The 18385-nt window shown below is 37.7% G+C and overlaps 1 pseudogene; it reads left to right on the forward strand.

Annotated features, from left to right (window-relative positions):
* Positions 1 to 18385, forward strand: part of LOC148916551 (AP-4 complex subunit epsilon-like) — a 103091-nt pseudogene that overhangs the window by 5285 nt on the left and 79421 nt on the right.

Here is an 18385-nt window from a genome sequence, read left to right on the forward strand (position 1 = left end):
GGAGGTTTTTCATTGTTATCAACATGATCAGCCATTAACTCCTTGTGCCTCTATAAACCAAGAGCTCTGTACAATGAATTTTATCAATGTGTTTTTTCGATTAATATATTGTTTGAAAAATGAATAATAGCTTTTGGCCTATTTATTACTTGACATCCTAGCCGAAAACACATGTTTTACATATGATGGAACATAATTCTCCTGCAAAGCATAAATTGAGCTCAGCCACGGATGGTCTTTCAGCCCATTGTTTGTGATGATTTTGTCTCATTTCGCATCAAATTCTTCTTTCGTGTCCATACCTCATATGCATTTGCATATTTCCGAAAAACATTCTCCAATGCTGGGTTTTTCCGTAAACTTATTCAAGATATACCATATGCAATACCTATGGAATATTTTCGGTAGAGTTACAACAATTACCTTTGACATGGCTGCATCTTGATCAGTGATGATAATTTTGGGTGGCTTACCTAGCATGGCTTTCTTGAATTCCTCAAACAACCATATAAATGAATCCGTGGTTTCACTAGTTAGGAATACACAACCAAAAAACACTGTCTGTCGATGGTTATTAACGCCTGACAAAGGCACAAAGACCATCCCATAGCGTTTCATGTTGAACGTCATATCAAATACCACCACATCTCCCAAAAAACCCCTAGGCTCGTTTTGACCGTGCATCTGACCAGAAAATAATACCTATCCTTCCTTTCAAATCTATCTCCATCTTGAAATAAAATGATTCATTCTTTTCTTGCTCAGCTAAAAAATGTTCCTTAAGCAGCTCTACATCACGCCCAATCACCTCCCTACGCACATTCCTTACATAATTATAGACATCTCTCTTAACAAACCCAATATTTTTCAATCTCCCTACTTGCACCTCAAGAAGGCTTACCTATTTATGTACAGGGATATTAACTTTGCTCATATGTGCACTATACACTTTTGTAGACTCTGTTAAGTTATGGTGAGATCTCAATAGACAGACTTTATCAATTGTGGTCATATCATGGTTATGTGCCTCATTGAATCCTATAATAATGTACTTATTCTTGTCTTTTGCCTTCAAAATCGCAAGCGTAGCCTAGCAACCAGTTCGAGTACAACCTCGTTGTCTTCTCTTACAACAAACAGTGCTTGTCAACAAATACCCTTGTTAACAACATACATATTCTTTCCTTGTTACCTCTCCTATCAATGTGCACGTTCTCATTGTAGAATGCCAAATGCCGAAACCAGCTTTCACGGCATATATATTATTGAAATTGAACACATGCTCATAGCAATCAAATTCAAGTCCCAATTTTAGTTTGAACTCCGAACTTAGTTTCGTGTTACCTGTCTTCACACTTTATTTCATAATTCTTGCAATTTAACCTTTAAAATATCACATCACCACCATCATACCAAAGATGATAAAAAAAAAATTGGCCTCCTAATTGAACAAAGCGAACAACTGGTTTGGAGGGGATGTTTTGGAGGGAGGAGAGAGAATAAGGCCTTGTTCTAATACAACAGTTTTACTTACAATTGCTTTTCACGCGGCCATTAGATTAGATCCAATGATGCTCTCATGTAATATTCTCATATAGGTGTTCTCACTAGATAACCGCTTGCCCTCTTCTGCTGCTTCATGCAATTGAACTCAGTCCAATTACTCACCAATTAATGCCCCAAATTCAAACGCTAATCTCCATCACATTGGCAACTGCAAAATCCTAACTCCACCAATCATCAATAGCAAGGGAGCAGTTGAAGGCCATAGGGCGAGAGCTTACGATGGGCTCTCAAGGCAGCTTCGGCCAATCCAAGGAGTTCCTGGACCTCATCAAGGCTGAAGACGGTGAAATGGCGAAGCTTGATTCAAGGCTGAAGAAAAGCGCATCGTCCTCCTCGAGATTGAAACCCTAAAATAATGTCTCTCTGAGCTTGAAATCCCCAAGTGCAAGATGAAGGACTACTTCATCCACCTCGTCTACATTGAAATGCTTGGCCACGACGACTCCTTTGCCTACATTCACACCGTCAAGATGACCCATGATGACAATCTTTGCTCAAACGCACCGGTTACCTCGCCGTTTCGCTCTTCCTCAGCGACAATCACGATTTGATAATCTTGATTGTCAACACCATCCAGAAGGATCTCAAGTCGGACAATTACCTTGTCGTTTGCGCTGCTCTCAATGCCATTTGCAAGCTCATCAAAGACAAAACTGTTACCTTTTTGCTCCTGTGTCGTGGACTCGCTTGCCTATCCCAAGGAGGCTGTCAGGAAGAAGGCCATCATAGTGCTTCACTGCTTTTATCGAATCGCCGTCTTCGGTTTCTCATTTGGCATCGAATTTCCGGAAGCGGCTTTGCGATAACAATTCGGGAGTCATGGGTGCCATTCTCTGCCCCTTGTTCGATATCATTACCATCGATGTGAATTCTTGTAAAGATTTGGTCAACATTCTCAAACAGGTTGCCGACCGCAAGTTGCCCAAGACCTACAATTACCATTAGTTGTCGGCGCCCTTTATTCAAGTTTTATTTGCTTTCAATGAAGTTGAGCTTATTAATGTGGGAGGTTTTTGGCATGATATAGGAATTGAAATAATGAGCTTTGTTTGTTGTTTGTTGTAATGTAATGTAGTAACGGAAGTAGTTTGATAATGTAGATTAAATGATCCAAGAGGATCTTATGATAAATATAGTATAATATAATTGATATAAATCAATTATATTATCCAATTAAATAATATAAATGAATTATATTATTTAATTATTTAAAATACATGAACAAGTGGTGGCTGAAAAGAGAATTAGTCTTAAGCCACCAACTTTGCATGGCTTAAGTATGCAAGAGCTTTAAGTCACATAGCTTTTATGGTTTAATTCCATTTGCAATTTTAGTTCAGTTATTTTTAGAAAGCCAAACTTGTATAAATACATAAGTTTATTGAATGTAATACACAAAGCAGTTTTGGTAAGCAATTCAATAGCTTATACTGTTTCTCATTCTCTAGTTCCTTCTCGTAGTAAGGAAATCTGCTTCCAAAGAGAAGTAGTGAGTCCTTAATCCCACAATATTAGGAATTCATAGTTCTATCATCTAGAAGTTTTGGATCAAGTGGTATCAAAGCACCAGATCTGAGAGGGTGACGGTGGTTTATGGTCTCAACTTGCAACCAACGCAAAGCTTTTGGAGAAGAACTTTTAGGTCCTTTGCTCGTAAACCGAAAGCCAAAGTCCAAGAGAGACATTATGACTGGAGAAAACAAACAGGATACATCTAGTGATGGCGATCGCATCACTAAGCTTGAGCAAGAAGTTGAAAACTTGTCTGCATCAATCCTTAAACTTGTGGAGAGTTTGAAGACAGGAAAACCTTCACGCCCATCAACTTCATATGACCCTGATCAAGAGCTCAAGAAAAAGGTTGTTGAGGATAGCAAAGATGAAGACGACACACAAAATGATCCAACGAAAAAGGAAGCTGAATCAGGTGACAACAAAATTCTATTGATATCTTAAAAATTGATTTTAAGGTTGATATCCCTATATATAAATGAGATGTTAATCCTGAAAAGCTAGATAACTGGATAGACACATTAGAAACTTATTCCATAGTTTATAAGTATTCTAATGTGCAAAAGATAAAATTTGTGAGTTTGAAACTTTCTAGCCATGCCCTTATATAGTGGAAATCTTATCAGAGACGGTATGATGTCTCAGAATTGACTTGGAAGAACTTCAAGATGCTTTTGAGAAAACAATTCTATCCAGTTGGCTATGAAGATGAAAATGGTATAAGTGGCAACACTTCGGACAAAGATTTGGGCAGCTTGTACAAGAGAATACAACATAGTTCACTAACCAAGCTATGGTTTTAGACATCAACGTCGAGGACTACGATGTTTTCATTAAGTATATTAGAGGTCTTTCTGACTACATAAGAAAAGAACTAAAATTGTTCACCGTAGATATTATTGAAGTAGCTACTGTGAAGGCTATCGCCATTGAGGCAAAAAAATAAAAGAACTACAAGAAGGATAACAAATCAAAACTTGTCAACAAAACTGATTGGCAGAAAAAGGGGAAGCAGAGCAAGGAAGGTTAGACGCATAAGGTCTACTGTGATCACTATCAAACCAACAAACATGCCAAAGACAAGTGTTGGATACTTCATTCTGAGTTGCTGCCAAAGCGCGAGAAAAACAACCAGGGGAGAAATTACAAAAAGGCCACCTTAACTTCACAATTGGCAGAAGAGCTTCCAAAGTTAAAGCAACCTAATGTTACACTTACCCTTATGACAAGACCAGCAGATACTAAAGACACGTACAACCATGAAGAGTTGTTTCATGTGAATATTCAGGTGAAGCAAAGTGTTGTACAAGCTATCGTTGACCCTGGAAGTCAAAAAAACTTGATTTTAGAGGCTTCAGTAAGAAAAGTGGGTTTAGACACCACACCACATCCTAAGCCATACCCGCTAGGATGGATTCAGAAGTACGTTGACTTACAGATCACGAAGCAATGTACCTTCAAATTTGCTATCATCAATTGATATATCGATGAGGTGACATGTGAGGTGGTTCCTTTGGATGTTTTCCAAGTCATATTAGGTAGTCCATCTTTATGAGATTGAGATGCCATCCACTATCGGAGGCTTCGCAAGTATCGACTTGTGGATGATGGGAAGGAATTCCACATCAACGCTTGTACGCCTCAAGCTACAAATAATTTGCTTACAGATAATTTGCTGACAGCTAACCAAGTCAAGAGGTTAGTTAATTCATGTGGGCGATTCATTTTGTTGATCATTTGACCTTAAGATTAGAGTTCTGGAGCTGTGACATTGTCTACTTTGTCTTTATCTCCTTCGCAATGCTCAGACATAAGGAAATTGCAGGAGAAGTTCAAGGACTTATTTCAGGATGTGCATGGTTTGCCACTAAGGAGAGTTGTGGAGCATGATATCTGGTTGGTAGGAGATTCACCTCTACCAAACTTGGGTTTGTATCACACTTCTTTGGTGGAATCTAATGAGATCAAGAAGCAAATTCAGGGACTTCTTGAACAAGGAATTATCAACCTAACTGCTCACCATGTGGTTCACTAGTGTTACGTGTGCCTAAGAAAGACGGAGGCTGGCGTATGTGTGTCGATTATAGGGCACTCAACAAAATAACCATTAAGAATCGGTATCCATTGCCGAGGATTGATGACCTGTTAGATCAAATGCATGGTGCTCCTTACTTTACGAAGCTAGATCTCAAATCTAGCTATCACCAAGTTCGCGTCCATGAAGAAGACACGTGGAAGACTGCCTTCACGACAAAACAGGGACTCTTCGAGTGGTTAGTCATGGCATTCGGGCTATGTAATGCTCCAGCTACATTCTCATATTTAGTGTCACGTGGGAGGACCATCTTCATCATGTTGCTAAAGTTTTGGAGGTTCTATGAACAAATCAGTTGCAGTTAAATGGTAAGAAGTGTGAATTTGGGAAACAACGCCTTGTATACCTGGGATTCATTGTTGGTGTAGGAGAACTGAAAGTGGACCTAGAGAAAGTGCAGGTGATTTCTCAATGGTCTATGCCCCATACAGTGACTGAAGTTCATAGCTTTATAGATGCATGTCAATATTTGTGAAAACTTATTCAGCACTTTTCACAAATTGCAGCAACCTTACATTCTCTTACAAATGCCAATCAAAAGTTTGAATGGTCGAGAAACCATGAGGAATCTTTTCAGTTGTTGAAACGACACTACTACAAAAATCGAAATAGACGACGGGAAACCATCGTCGTCTAGAAGGTTTTCCAACCGTCGTGAAATCAACCGCCATCTTTTGTACAACCAACAATGGCAGTTAATAACCGATGTCGTTAAGTAATTCAACGTCCAGATTTATTATGAATCGACATGTAATTACTATATAATTAGCGTAAAATGATATCTTCGACATAATTAGACGATGGTTTTATGAAAATGGAGATGTCTAAAAAGTTTTACATGTCAAGATCAAAAGAAGAACTGACGTACAGATAATTATCCACGTCCCTAAAAGAAAAAAAAACGACTTGGATAAGCTAGAAACCGTCGTGGTTAATTTGTACTATGTTAAAGAAACAAAAAAATCGACGTCTAAAACATAAACTACGACATTTACACAAACCAACAGACGTTTAAAGAGTATTGCATGTCATTTGGCTCCCAATAACCGCCGTAACATGATATAATCACGTCCTGCACCGGGCATCACTGACACTTATGTAATTATCCACGTCAAGAACTTTAATAAAAACCGACGTGGTAAGTATATTCCACGTCTGTTAATTGCGAGACTCGTCGTTTAAATTTAACAAAGAAGGCCCTTTGACACAATTAGACGTCACTTTTTCTAAATAATCGACGTCTAAAAGATTTAAAATGACATAATATTACTCAATATTGAGGTACAAAACTATACTCCACGTCGGTTTTTGTAAAGGATGACGTTATAAATAGTATTGAAGGCGTGGATAGAAAAATAACCGACGTGGATTATGTATTCAACGTCCGTGGCATTAAAATAATGAACGTGGTTAATTAAATCACTACGTCTAGAGATCCATCTGGTTGACGTTGTAATTGCTTACCACGTCGGTTTTGATTACATAATGACGTGGTTGTCCTTTTAAAAGTCGCGTGTTTAACTTGCCTTGACGTATGTATGCCCGGAGACGTCAATTATTTTAGACTATTTGACGTGCAGAACATCTGTCACGGCAATTAATGGAACTGAATGGCCTTTATTTCGACCTTTAGACGACGGTTTATTTTAACCAAACCGACTTGATTTCTTTTTCAGATGTCTGTTTTTTTTGCTTTACGGTCTTTTGCCTCTTCAAAACCCGACGTTGTTTTTATTTTAGACGTCTGTGTTTCCATTTTTTTATCGGACCGTCGTACTTTACACCTTTAACCCAGCTTTTTTAATTTTTGATTTGTCGAGCCCAAAGCCTGCATATACTAAATATGTGATCAAAATTAAAATGATGTACAAAATTATTAATTAGTGTCATACAATTAACTGAATAAGTAACGTCATACATTACAACAATCAATCAATCAATATATCTTCACACCCATGTCTAATATTTTCATTCCCTAACTCACCCACTAGGTCATCAAATGTGTCAACATTTGGTATCCCTCTAGTCAATGGCTCACACTCAATTCTAGTATCACCTAGCACATCATCATCAATAACATCATTATATTCTCTATTAGGCATTGATAACACTACCGACCAACCACGATGCATTGGGTCGTCAACATAAAATACTTGTTTCACTTGAGAAGCCATAATAAATTGGTCATTCCTATGCCCAATTTTACTCAAATCTACAAGGGTAAATCCAAGTTCGTCGACTACAAGGCCCGAAGTGTTATCTATCCGATCACACCTCAAGACTGGGATTCTAAACTTTTGGTAGTCAAGGTCCCAAATTTCTTGAATAACACCATAAAAACCCCTATTGGAGACAATAGGGTTTTTATCCTTGGCACTAGCAACTTGCATAGTATGTGCAAGTAAATAAACTCCACTATTATGGACAGTTCGCACATCATCTTATGCCTTGGTGTTAAATTTAACACCATTAATAAGATAGCTCCTATATGATGGCACTGCCATGCTTGGATCAGCTGTTAGCCGCCTCAAATTTTCTGATACGCTGTTATGCTCTTCCCCATTAAGTTCACTTTGAACCTGCAAATTAATCATATTTATCTGAATTCAATCTAACATATAGAATGGAAGAAAATTAAAAGTTGAATATGCATGTCATTCAATAACATATATATACCTTGAAGTGGAGCCATTGAATGAAAGTACTGTTATGCTTATCTTGTACCCACTTTGTTCTCTTTCTAAATTTTGGATAAGTGGTCTTGATGTGGATCATATGTTCCCTACATTGACACGAAAAAATCAAGCATTATGGTCCCTTGTATATAAGATAAACATAAGGAATAATAATATTTAAAATGGCACTCCAAATGAAAAATAAAAGTCATACGTACTCGATATAAGGTAGGACTTCCTCCGTATTCTCTAAGACATATAGATGTGCCTGGTTGAACAAGTCCCGATCAACTAAGCTGACTGTGCAACCTGATAATGGCTTCGAAACTCCCATCCTCTAGCTTGAAGGCACTCCAACTATACTAACATCAGATAAATGTTCGGTGCAAAACTCTATAGCTTCTTCAGCTATATACCGCTCAGCAATGCAACCTTCCGGACGATTATGGTTCTGAACATACCCTTTTAGCACTTTCATATACCTTTAAAACGGATACATCCATCTAAAATTTACTGGGCCACATAGACGAACTTACTACTAGATGAACCATGATATCAAAGAATGAAGGGGAAAAGTACTTCTCAAGCAAACACAAAGTAACTACTACATCTTTTTCCATCTTATCTAGCTTGGAAACATCTATCGTCTTTGCACATATAGAATTGAAGAAGAAGCACAATCGAGTTATTGCATACCTTGCAGGCTTCTCCAAAACAGAACGAATTGCCACAGGGAGTAATTGTTGCATCAAGGTATGACAATCATGATATTTAAGTCCAAGAAGTCTTGAATCTTTTAAAAATACAAGATTTTTTATATTTGAACAATAACCTTCAGGGACTTTCATACCATAGAAAGAATTGCAAACCGCTCTCTTTTCTGCTCTTGACAAATTCTAAGGCCCTGGAGGCAAGTGAGTACGTCTTTGTCCATACTCGGATTGCAAATCAGTTTTGACCCCCATGTTCAATAAATCTAACCAAGCAGCAATCCCATCTTTATTTTTTTCAGGGATCTCCAGCAATGTACCAATGATACTATCGCAAACATTCTTCTTAATATGCATAACATCTAGGATATGCCTCACATGAAGGTATTTCCAATACTCGAGATCAAAGAATTTTGATTTCTTCTTCCAACAAACTCTGTCACCATCATTCTCACCAACACCTCTCCCATTTTTCAAGCCCCATATGTAATTAATATCTTCAACCATGTGCAACACTTCTTCTCCGGTTAATGGCTCGGGAGGCTTGCCATATTCAGGTTTCCCATTAAAACCTGCACGTTGCCTAGTAACAAATTTTGTGACCATTTTTCAACCTGTGACTAGGTGTATCATTGCCGCATATTGGACAAGCTTTATATCCTTTAACGACACAACCAGATAAGTTGCCATAGGCAGGAAAATCATTAATTGTTCACAGTAATACACCTCTTAGTGTAAAGTATTCTTCTATATGTGCATCATACACTCCTCTAATCCCATCCCACAGAGATTTTCAATCATCAATCAAAGGCTCTAAGTAGATGTCTATATCATTTCCAGGCTATTTAGGACCGAAAATCAATAAGGTCAATATCATGAACTTCCGTTTCTTGCATAGCCATGGTGGGAAATTATATGTAACTAAGAAAACTGACCAACAACTATATCTGCTACTTAAAGAACTGTGGGGATTGAATCCATCAGATGAGAGAGCAAATCTCAACTTTCTCGGCTCTTTACCAAACTCAGGCCATTTATCATCAACAAGTTTCCAAGACGGAGAATCTGCTGGATGAGACATTTGACCGTCAATTGATTTTCTAATAGCAAGCCAAGTCAAACTCTTAGCTGTCTTATGTGATTGAAACATCCTTTTAAACCTTGGAATTGGAGGAAAATACCACACCACCTTCGCTGGCACACCCTCTTTCAAGATTGAATCTTTGCCTTCCTTCCACCTTGAGACACCACAATTAGGACAATTAGTTGAATCTTCATAATCCTTCCTATACAAGATGCAGTCATTGGGACATGCATGGATTTTCTCATAACTCATCCCTAAAGCAGACAATGTCTTTTTTGCCTCGTACATAGAGGAAGGTAGTGTATTTCCTTCGGAAGCAAATCTCCTTGAAGTATCAACAATTCTGTAAAACAAACATCACTCATCTCATGTTTTTTCTTTCAAATTATTTAACTTCACCAAAGCCGACAACATCGTGTACTTACTGCTACCAGGGTACAAGGGTTGATCTCCATCCCCAATCACATTGCAAACTCATAAGGATCAAATCCAATATTGCCTAAATCATTATCATCCATCCCTACTTTTTCAGAAACAAAACTGAACCTACTTTGCTCATCTTCTTCCACATTTCTACTAGCATTAGTAGTCCATTTCCAAGGTTCTCCGTGCCATGTCCAAATCTTATAGCTTTGGTCAATTCCATTAAAGTATAAGTGGTCCCTTATAATTCCAACTCCAAACAATCGAATATTCCCACATTTAACACATGGACAACGAATATGAGTTGTATTTCCAAGATTTTCTACAGCAAAATTCAAAAATCCTTCCAAACCTAACTCATATGCCTTCAATCTTCTATCCGTATGCATCCATGACTTATCCATCTCACACACTATAAAATCAGACATATGATAAAGTGAAAAGACCAGCAATGAAACAATACCATATTGACAAAGAAGAGAACAAAGTGGAAAAATATTTTAAAAAATTCCACAAGAATTAGACGACAATTTTTACAAAATCATAGTCGCGTAACATAGATTAAGACGACGGCATGTCTATTTACTGTCGTCTTTAACCAACAAACAAGATATTTGTTAGGGTTAGGGTCGACGGCGGTAGCAAATAAAAAGCCGATGTATAATAAAAATTTAGACGACGGTTGGTGGGACCAACCGTTGTCGTGGTTTACAAAAAACCAAAGCCTAATTCTTCCATCCCCATTCCTTTTCAAAGAACCCTTAACAGAATGCAAACATCAAAACATAAAAGAACTCATATATAGCTCCCATCAAGAACCCATAGCTCCCAAAACATAACAGAACCCGTATTAAGAAACCAAAGCTGAGAGAATATGCAAACTAACAGAATATCTAGAGAGATCTGAGAGAATATACAAACTAAGAGAATATTGAGAGAGAGCTGAGAGAATATATGTACATGGATATTGAGAGAGCTGAGAGAAAATATCAAATGCTTGAGAGAGCTCAGAGAATATACCCAATGCTTTGAGAGAGAGCGAAAACTTTAAGACAAATTTATGTTGAAGAGAGAGAAGGAAATACTTTAGGGTTAAAGGAAAATTTTGAAAATTTTAGATCCGGGTCAAAAATTTCAAAGGACCGTGTTTATTAAAGACGGCGGTAAATACAACCCAGTCGTCGTTATATTTCAAACTTACAACGGCGGTTATGTTACACCGACGCCGTTGTAAAGCGTTTTGACGTCACCCATACAAAAACCGACGTCTAAAGTATTAAATAATTAGATTTGCTTTGAGTTTCCTGGGATTCGAACGCGAGTAATTGACCAAAAAGAGGGAGAGAAACCGGCGTCTTTTCAATAAAACCTAAACCCTAAACCCTAAACCCTAAACCCTAAATTTTACAATAATTATAAAAAAATACACAAGTATGAGAAAAACGAACCGAAAATTGCTACGGACTCCTTACAATAATGCCTTCTATATTAGTAGGCTAATATCCATATTAAATAATTTTGAATTTTATGACCACCAATAGATCACATAAACCTAAGGGTTATGTTATGGAAAGTATATGACTATTGTAACACCCCGACTCCGATTATTTTCCTATTTTAATTTAATTAAGAGAAAATATTAATTTACTCTTGAGTTAAGGGTAATTTTGGTCAATTTCTTATCCGGGAAGATTTTGGGACCATGAGTGGTGTGGTTGCGTAGGTGGTACTGAGACGAAACCGTAGACAGGCGGTAGGCTTGAATCGGAGATTTAACGAAGTTTTGGCGATCAAAACTTGTTCGGTGGCGGAACCGTAATTATTTCGAAGTAAGTTTGGGGTAAAATCAGATTTTTCACATTTACCCCACTTTCTCTCTCTCTCTCTCCGTGTCTCCTCCCCTGCGTCAACCCGTTCCGTCACTGTTCATTCGAACGGAAACCACCGTGCCGCCGCCACCACAGTCCACCTCACCTCAAGATCGATCCGTTCAACTCCCTCGAAGTCCCGATCAAGACCCACCCAATTTCCTTGCCGGAAGTCGAGAATCGTCGACGGATCGATGGTTCGAACCGGAAGTTTCCGATCGTTGCGCCGTCGTCTCCGCCGTCCAATCCTGGTGAACCAGGTGAGGTTTCTTCTCCTTTTTACGTGTTCTAGCTGATTTTGGGTTAGGTTTAGATCGAATTTGAAGTTTGGAATCGAATTGGAAACCTAGGTTTTTGGCCGGTTTTCAATTTGAAATTCCGGCCAGTTCCCGTGCGAATTGGACCTCGTGGTAGTTGAATAAAGTGATCCTGACCTTGAGAAGAAGCTAGGGTAGGAAGGGTGAGCGTTGGTGTGGAGATTTTCCGTCGCCGGAAATTTCTCTACACACCCACGCGCTGCCGGCGCGTGTGGCGGCGCGTGGGCAAGGTGGGTGAAGTTGTTTTTCATCCTGATGAGATCCTTAGGATGTCACGAGTGCGTAGGATTTCGCGGATCTCAATTTGGATATCGTTTGACTATCGAACGGATTTCGCATATTATGCGTTATCCGGGTTCGATAAGTTCTGACCGTTGGATCGTTTCCAAATTGAAGTATGTTAATTTAGGTACTCTTAGAAACCTGTAGGAATTCGCGGATCGTGAATCGGAGCCCCGGATGTTCCGATTCAATAATTTGAAGTTTGGGGAATCGTGATTACCGTACGATCGGGAAGCGAATTCCAAACCTATAACCGGACCTTAGGGTATTCCTTGGACGTACACGGGAACTTGGGGATTTAAGTATTTCCTTTCGTGAATTTCCGTTTGGGAAGTACGTGCTATTAATCAAGGATTTGTATCTTGAAATAGGTACTTGGTTGATCACTCGCGTGGCGAAAGGACCCTCACGGGGCCGGGCAGCGTGGGATTATTTGTGAGTGGACTTTGTTTTAAGCATATGCATGGTTTTTATTGATGAAAGTTTTGTGCATATATTTTAAATGGTGATTTTGATTTAATAAGCATTTGGTTGATGGATTTGAATATTCTTATACATCTTGGCTATATATTTTGAGTATAGACATATATATTTGAATATGTTGATATGGATTTCGGGATGTCTATCTATATTGCCTATGTATAGAGTATGAGAGGTTGTTGTGGTGAGGTTGTGGAAAGATGTGAATTTGGGGGATGGTTGTGAGATGTATGAGTATGGTAGGTGAGTACCATTCCCTAGTTACTAGGCTTCCCACACACGTCGTTGGCAGTGCCGGTGGGGTGGGAAGGCCATGAGATTGCGGGTCTCACACATGTCGTTGGCAGTGCGGTGTGTGAGACACTTTCCATACGTGTCGCTGGCAGTGCCGGCGTATGGGAAGAGTATGTATATTGTTTGAGTATCATCACACACGTCGTTGGCAGTGCGGTGGGGTGATGATACTGTCGCGCGCGTAGGACTTGATATGAGATTTGTGAGATACACGTGTCGTTGGCGTGCCGGCGTGTGAGCTATGGAGTTCCGTCCCCCGGTTGGACTACTCATCCCGGACGGGTTAGTGTTCGAATCCTGCGTACCAGCTAACAATCCCTGCTGGATTGTTTCCCCGGTACATTAGTATGGAGAGGAGTATATATTATATTAAAGTTCTAGCTATATATATATTTATATATGGGTATTTACGGGTTGATGAGCGTTGCATATCTTTTGGGAATGAGTGGTGGATTTGAGTTGTGGAGTTGTTTTGGACTTTGGGTTAATGTGTTTTGAGTTTTTGGTTTCTGAATTGTGAAAATGCATGCTAGAGCATTATTTTTACATGGTGGGGTTACTATGTTGATTTAAAGTGAAACTTTATTTCTGTCCACTCACATATTTCTGTTTTGCGCCCCCCAGACATGTAGTTGCTTTGGCGCTCGAGCAAGTCACGAGCTCCAAGCTTGTCGTCAGTTGTTAGGTCTGTATAAATTCTTTCTACTCCCCTGTTTGTTGTAAACAAATTCTGTAGACGCTCTGTTATCGCCCATGTTAGGTTGCTACTTGAGGCCGGAGGCCATTTTATGTTGGATTGTTGTATGTTAAAAGCATGCTGGCAGTTGGGATATATTATGATGTAAATTACGCAGGTTGAATATTGTTGGGTTTGAACATTTTACAGGGGAGACTCTGCCAAAATTTTGGTAGGATGTCTTGGATTTTTAGTAAGTGGGCCCGCATCATTGTGATGTCGGCACCAAGACGGATCCGCCTTGGGTTCAGGGGAAATTCTGGGGCGGGTCCTGTCAACTATTGTGCTTTGCCTCTAAATCCTTTTGACTTTTGTTATCACTTCTAATTTTGAAATCTAAAATTCAAATTTTCAGGCATGTAGTGGGGAGATATTGCCTCAATGAGTGCATAGAATTTGTCGGTTTATTTTTTGGATTTTTTAAAAATATATTATGAATATTAGTAAATAAATACAAATAAAAATATTTAAAAAATTAAAATTTTTAAACATTTAGGGGAGATAAAATCTTTCAATGAGTGCATGGTAGTTGTCTGGTAATTTTATGGAATTTGTTTTGAAATTATTATGAATATTAGGAATAAAATATAAAAGTCATACAAAAATTAAATGACAAATGTACATAACCAACGTTGCATCCGTTTACAACAACGGTACATAACACATAATGTCGTCCTAGAAACATTAGACGTCGTAATGTACTCCCCGACGTGGTTAGTATGTTACTACGTCAACCTTTTCTTAATAACCGACGTAAGTAGAATTTACACCGTCGATTATTATGTTAACGACGACGTTGTTTAGATATACAACGTCATGTTTTACCTTGTAACCGGTGTTGTACTCTTTTAACACGTCCTCCTGTTGTACTAACAAACGTTGTATGTTTATATTAGCCGTTGTGTATATCAACCTTACATGACGTTTTTTAGAAATGCAGTTGATGTTTTCTTTCCCTCTTCTTCAAGACGTGTAAATAAGAATGAGACGTTGGTTTTTGGGATTTAATTTAAATTTTTATGATATATTTTCATTTTATTTCATTTTACGACAAAAATATCTTATCAAAAAAAAAAAACTAGAAACAAAAATATATTTCATTTGATTTTTTTGATGAATGTTCAATTAATTACCAAAAATATGTTTATATACATTATCAAAAATTAAAATAAACCTAAACATTTTAAAAATAAATTATATAACTTATTGTTATGTAATTGCTTGTTCACGAATTCTGCCCATTCCAGCCTCACTGCGTTAATAAGTTCTTGAGTATATACAACTGGTTCCTTTTTCTTGTCAAAATGCAAATAAAGAACAAAAACCGACGTGTTATAAATAATAAAACGACGGTTTTAAAAGAAAACGTCGTGGCATTAAAACAAAGAAATTATATCTTAAATTTTACCTTCTTCTCATGAAACGCATCACGTAATAGCCACACTCTACATTTGTTGGTTGTCTAGGAGTGCCTTGTAGATTTTTCCATATGGGTGATTTACGTGATGATTGTTTGCCTGTGTGAGAGTTATACATTTTGATTGAACTGTTTCAAGAAAACAAAAGGTGTTAATGACAAAACTAAAATCAGCATTAAAAAATATTAACCGTCTTGGTAAATAAGTGAAGACGACGGTTTGTTAAAACAAATGACGTCGTATTTTAGTTCAAACGGTGGAAAATAAGAACTGTTGTCATGTATCATTATAACGTCGGTGACGAAGAAAAACGGCGTATAACCAAAATTGTTTTTAAATTTTAAAGTTGAACAGAAAGAATTAAAACGTCCTAAAATGAAAAACACAAATGACGTGGTATTTCAATTAAGACGACGGTTTCAAAAAAATACTGACGTTGTAAATGATTTCAAACGTCGGTTATAATATACCGTCGTTGTATTTTCACTACAACGTCGGTATTTGAAAAATCTATCGTATCATTCAAATGCATAAATAAAAAATCTTACTTTTTTGTTAATATACTTACGTATTCACTATATTTCTCATGTCCTCGTCAACAGAGCGGTTTGGCAATGAATCCATGTAATAGACAATCTCCTCAGTTGGTCTCACAATTATTAACACCCAATGACCCCTACATAAAATGATCCATATATATTAAATATACTACAAAAAAAATATTACAAGGGACCAAGTATAGAAGGGGATTAACCCTGTATTATAAGGCACCAAGTAAAATTGATCCCCATCTACGTTTTGAAAGGTGAGATAACGTTCCAGATTGAGAGCTGACTTGTCCAAAGTCCACAAGGCCAATAAGGTTTACCATATTTGCCATTTTTAAATAGTCAAATAAGTACCTAATTGAATATATGAAATTCAATTAAATGAGATTTTAATTTAAAAGAAAGGAAATGAAAAAAAAAAAAATTGGATTTCTAGAATTACCTCATGTATACTACAATCACTGTGGATCCAATCTCAACCATGGAGCAAACTGTAAAATGTCTTCACTCAAGAGCCAGGTATCATGATCAGTGCCAAACACTTCCTCTAGCATGTGAATTCTAATGGTCTCGTTAGCAGGCTTCAACTCGGTCCCGACATATTGGCATAGGACTAATAGACGAGCTAGCATGTCAAGCTTTGACAGATCTTGTAACAAGAAATAAATAAAGTTTGTACATGAAGTAAAATAAAGGACTCCAACAAATCAAAAAACCGACGTGGTATATAATATGAACGACGGTTTCTAAAACATACTAACGAGGTAAAGGTTATAGACAACGGTAAATACATAACAGTCGTTGTGTAAATGTTATAACGTCATCTAGGTTAAAATAGAAGATGGGTTGTAAAATAAAAACCAACATCTATTTAAAATTTAAAATCAGAAAAAATCAGATGTCAGATTTTTTACCATTTGATCTTGACGGTTTTCAGGAGCATCAGCATCAGCATCATTCATGGGATTGTCTTCATCCAATTCATTGGCTCTCACATTAGAGCAGCTTGCTTTGTCAGACATTGGATTTTTTGGGCTTTGCTCTTGAGGAATTGGAGGAATTGGAGTAATTGGTGTAGTTGGTGTAGTTGGAATTTTACTGAGCAAGTTGGGATCAAAGTTAGGAATTAGTTGCCTGAATTGATTCAACATAATTTCCCTCTCTGCTCTGACTGCCTCCATAACACTTTCCTTTGCCTTGGCCTCCATCTTTTTGGTTTCCTCTCTCATTGCTGCCATAACACTTTCCTTCATTTTGTCAGCAAATTTTACTACTGTCTCGGCAAATTGAAGAATTGAGTTGGGGAAACCCCAGCTCCAACACCTCTGACTCTCCCACCATGCTCAGGGGTTCCCAAACCAAGGTCAAAACATCGTTGTTGCCAGAGACAGTCAGAGTGCCCTCAGAGACTTGTTTTCAAATCATCCTAAGAGTGAGAGAGAGAGAGAGAGAGAGAATGTTAGTGACTGAACATATAGTAAAACTGATTAAATAAATACATTAATAAAAATATTAACCAACGTGGTAAAGTGATTAAGATGATGGTTTATTTAAAAAATAGCCACAAAAAAGAATTTAATACGTCGGCCCAAAACTACAGTCGTGTTGTATACGTTAACACGTCGGTCCATTAAAAAAACCGTCGTTTATTTGACATTAGAGATAAAAAAAACTTAACCAAAATATTCATTGATCTAGATATAGTGTACAAACCAATTGCAGAGAAATAGAGAGGGAGAGAGAGTGTGTGTGTGCGTGTGAATATGAAGAAGGTTCAAAATTTAATTTAAAAACCTAACACATAAACACAAAACCGTTGTTGTAATTCTATACAGACGTTATATATTTTTTTAAAGGTGGTAAATAAAAACCGTCGTGGGGTTTCATGTCTAACGACGGTTACTAAAAAGATCGACGTCTGAATAAAAATAAAACCTCTGTTTTACAAGTTTAGAACAGAGTTAGTGAGACTTACGATTAATTTTGCCTTCTCTGCAACCTTTGGATCAAGGATGTTATCCTGTTTATCTTCTCTTGCCTTTTTCTATAGAAGAGATTGATCGATTTCTTCACCGGCATGGTTTCTGCCAATTCATCCTTCAAACCAACGTACCCTTTTCGAGACAACTTATGGTTGTACTCGCATTTCTCCCTTCTCTGTGACTGCTCAAAATGCACAGCCTCAAAATCTGGGGATAACCTTGAAGCTACAAAGGCATCTCATTGCGATTTCTCTATGAAGTTATAAAGCTGAGGGGGCTCTTTTAACTTCTCCTTCTCATTTGTGAATGGAAGGATAAACTGCCTAGTTAAGATAGATTTAAAATCCTTTCATTTTTTGGCCGCAAACGACTGCACCATCTTCTTGCCCCATTCC

This window comes from Prunus mume, linkage group LG5 (assembly GCF_029339155.1).
Source record: "Prunus mume cultivar Tortuosa linkage group LG5, ASM2933915v1, whole genome shotgun sequence".
Lineage (NCBI taxonomy): Eukaryota > Viridiplantae > Streptophyta > Magnoliopsida > Rosales > Rosaceae > Prunus > Prunus mume.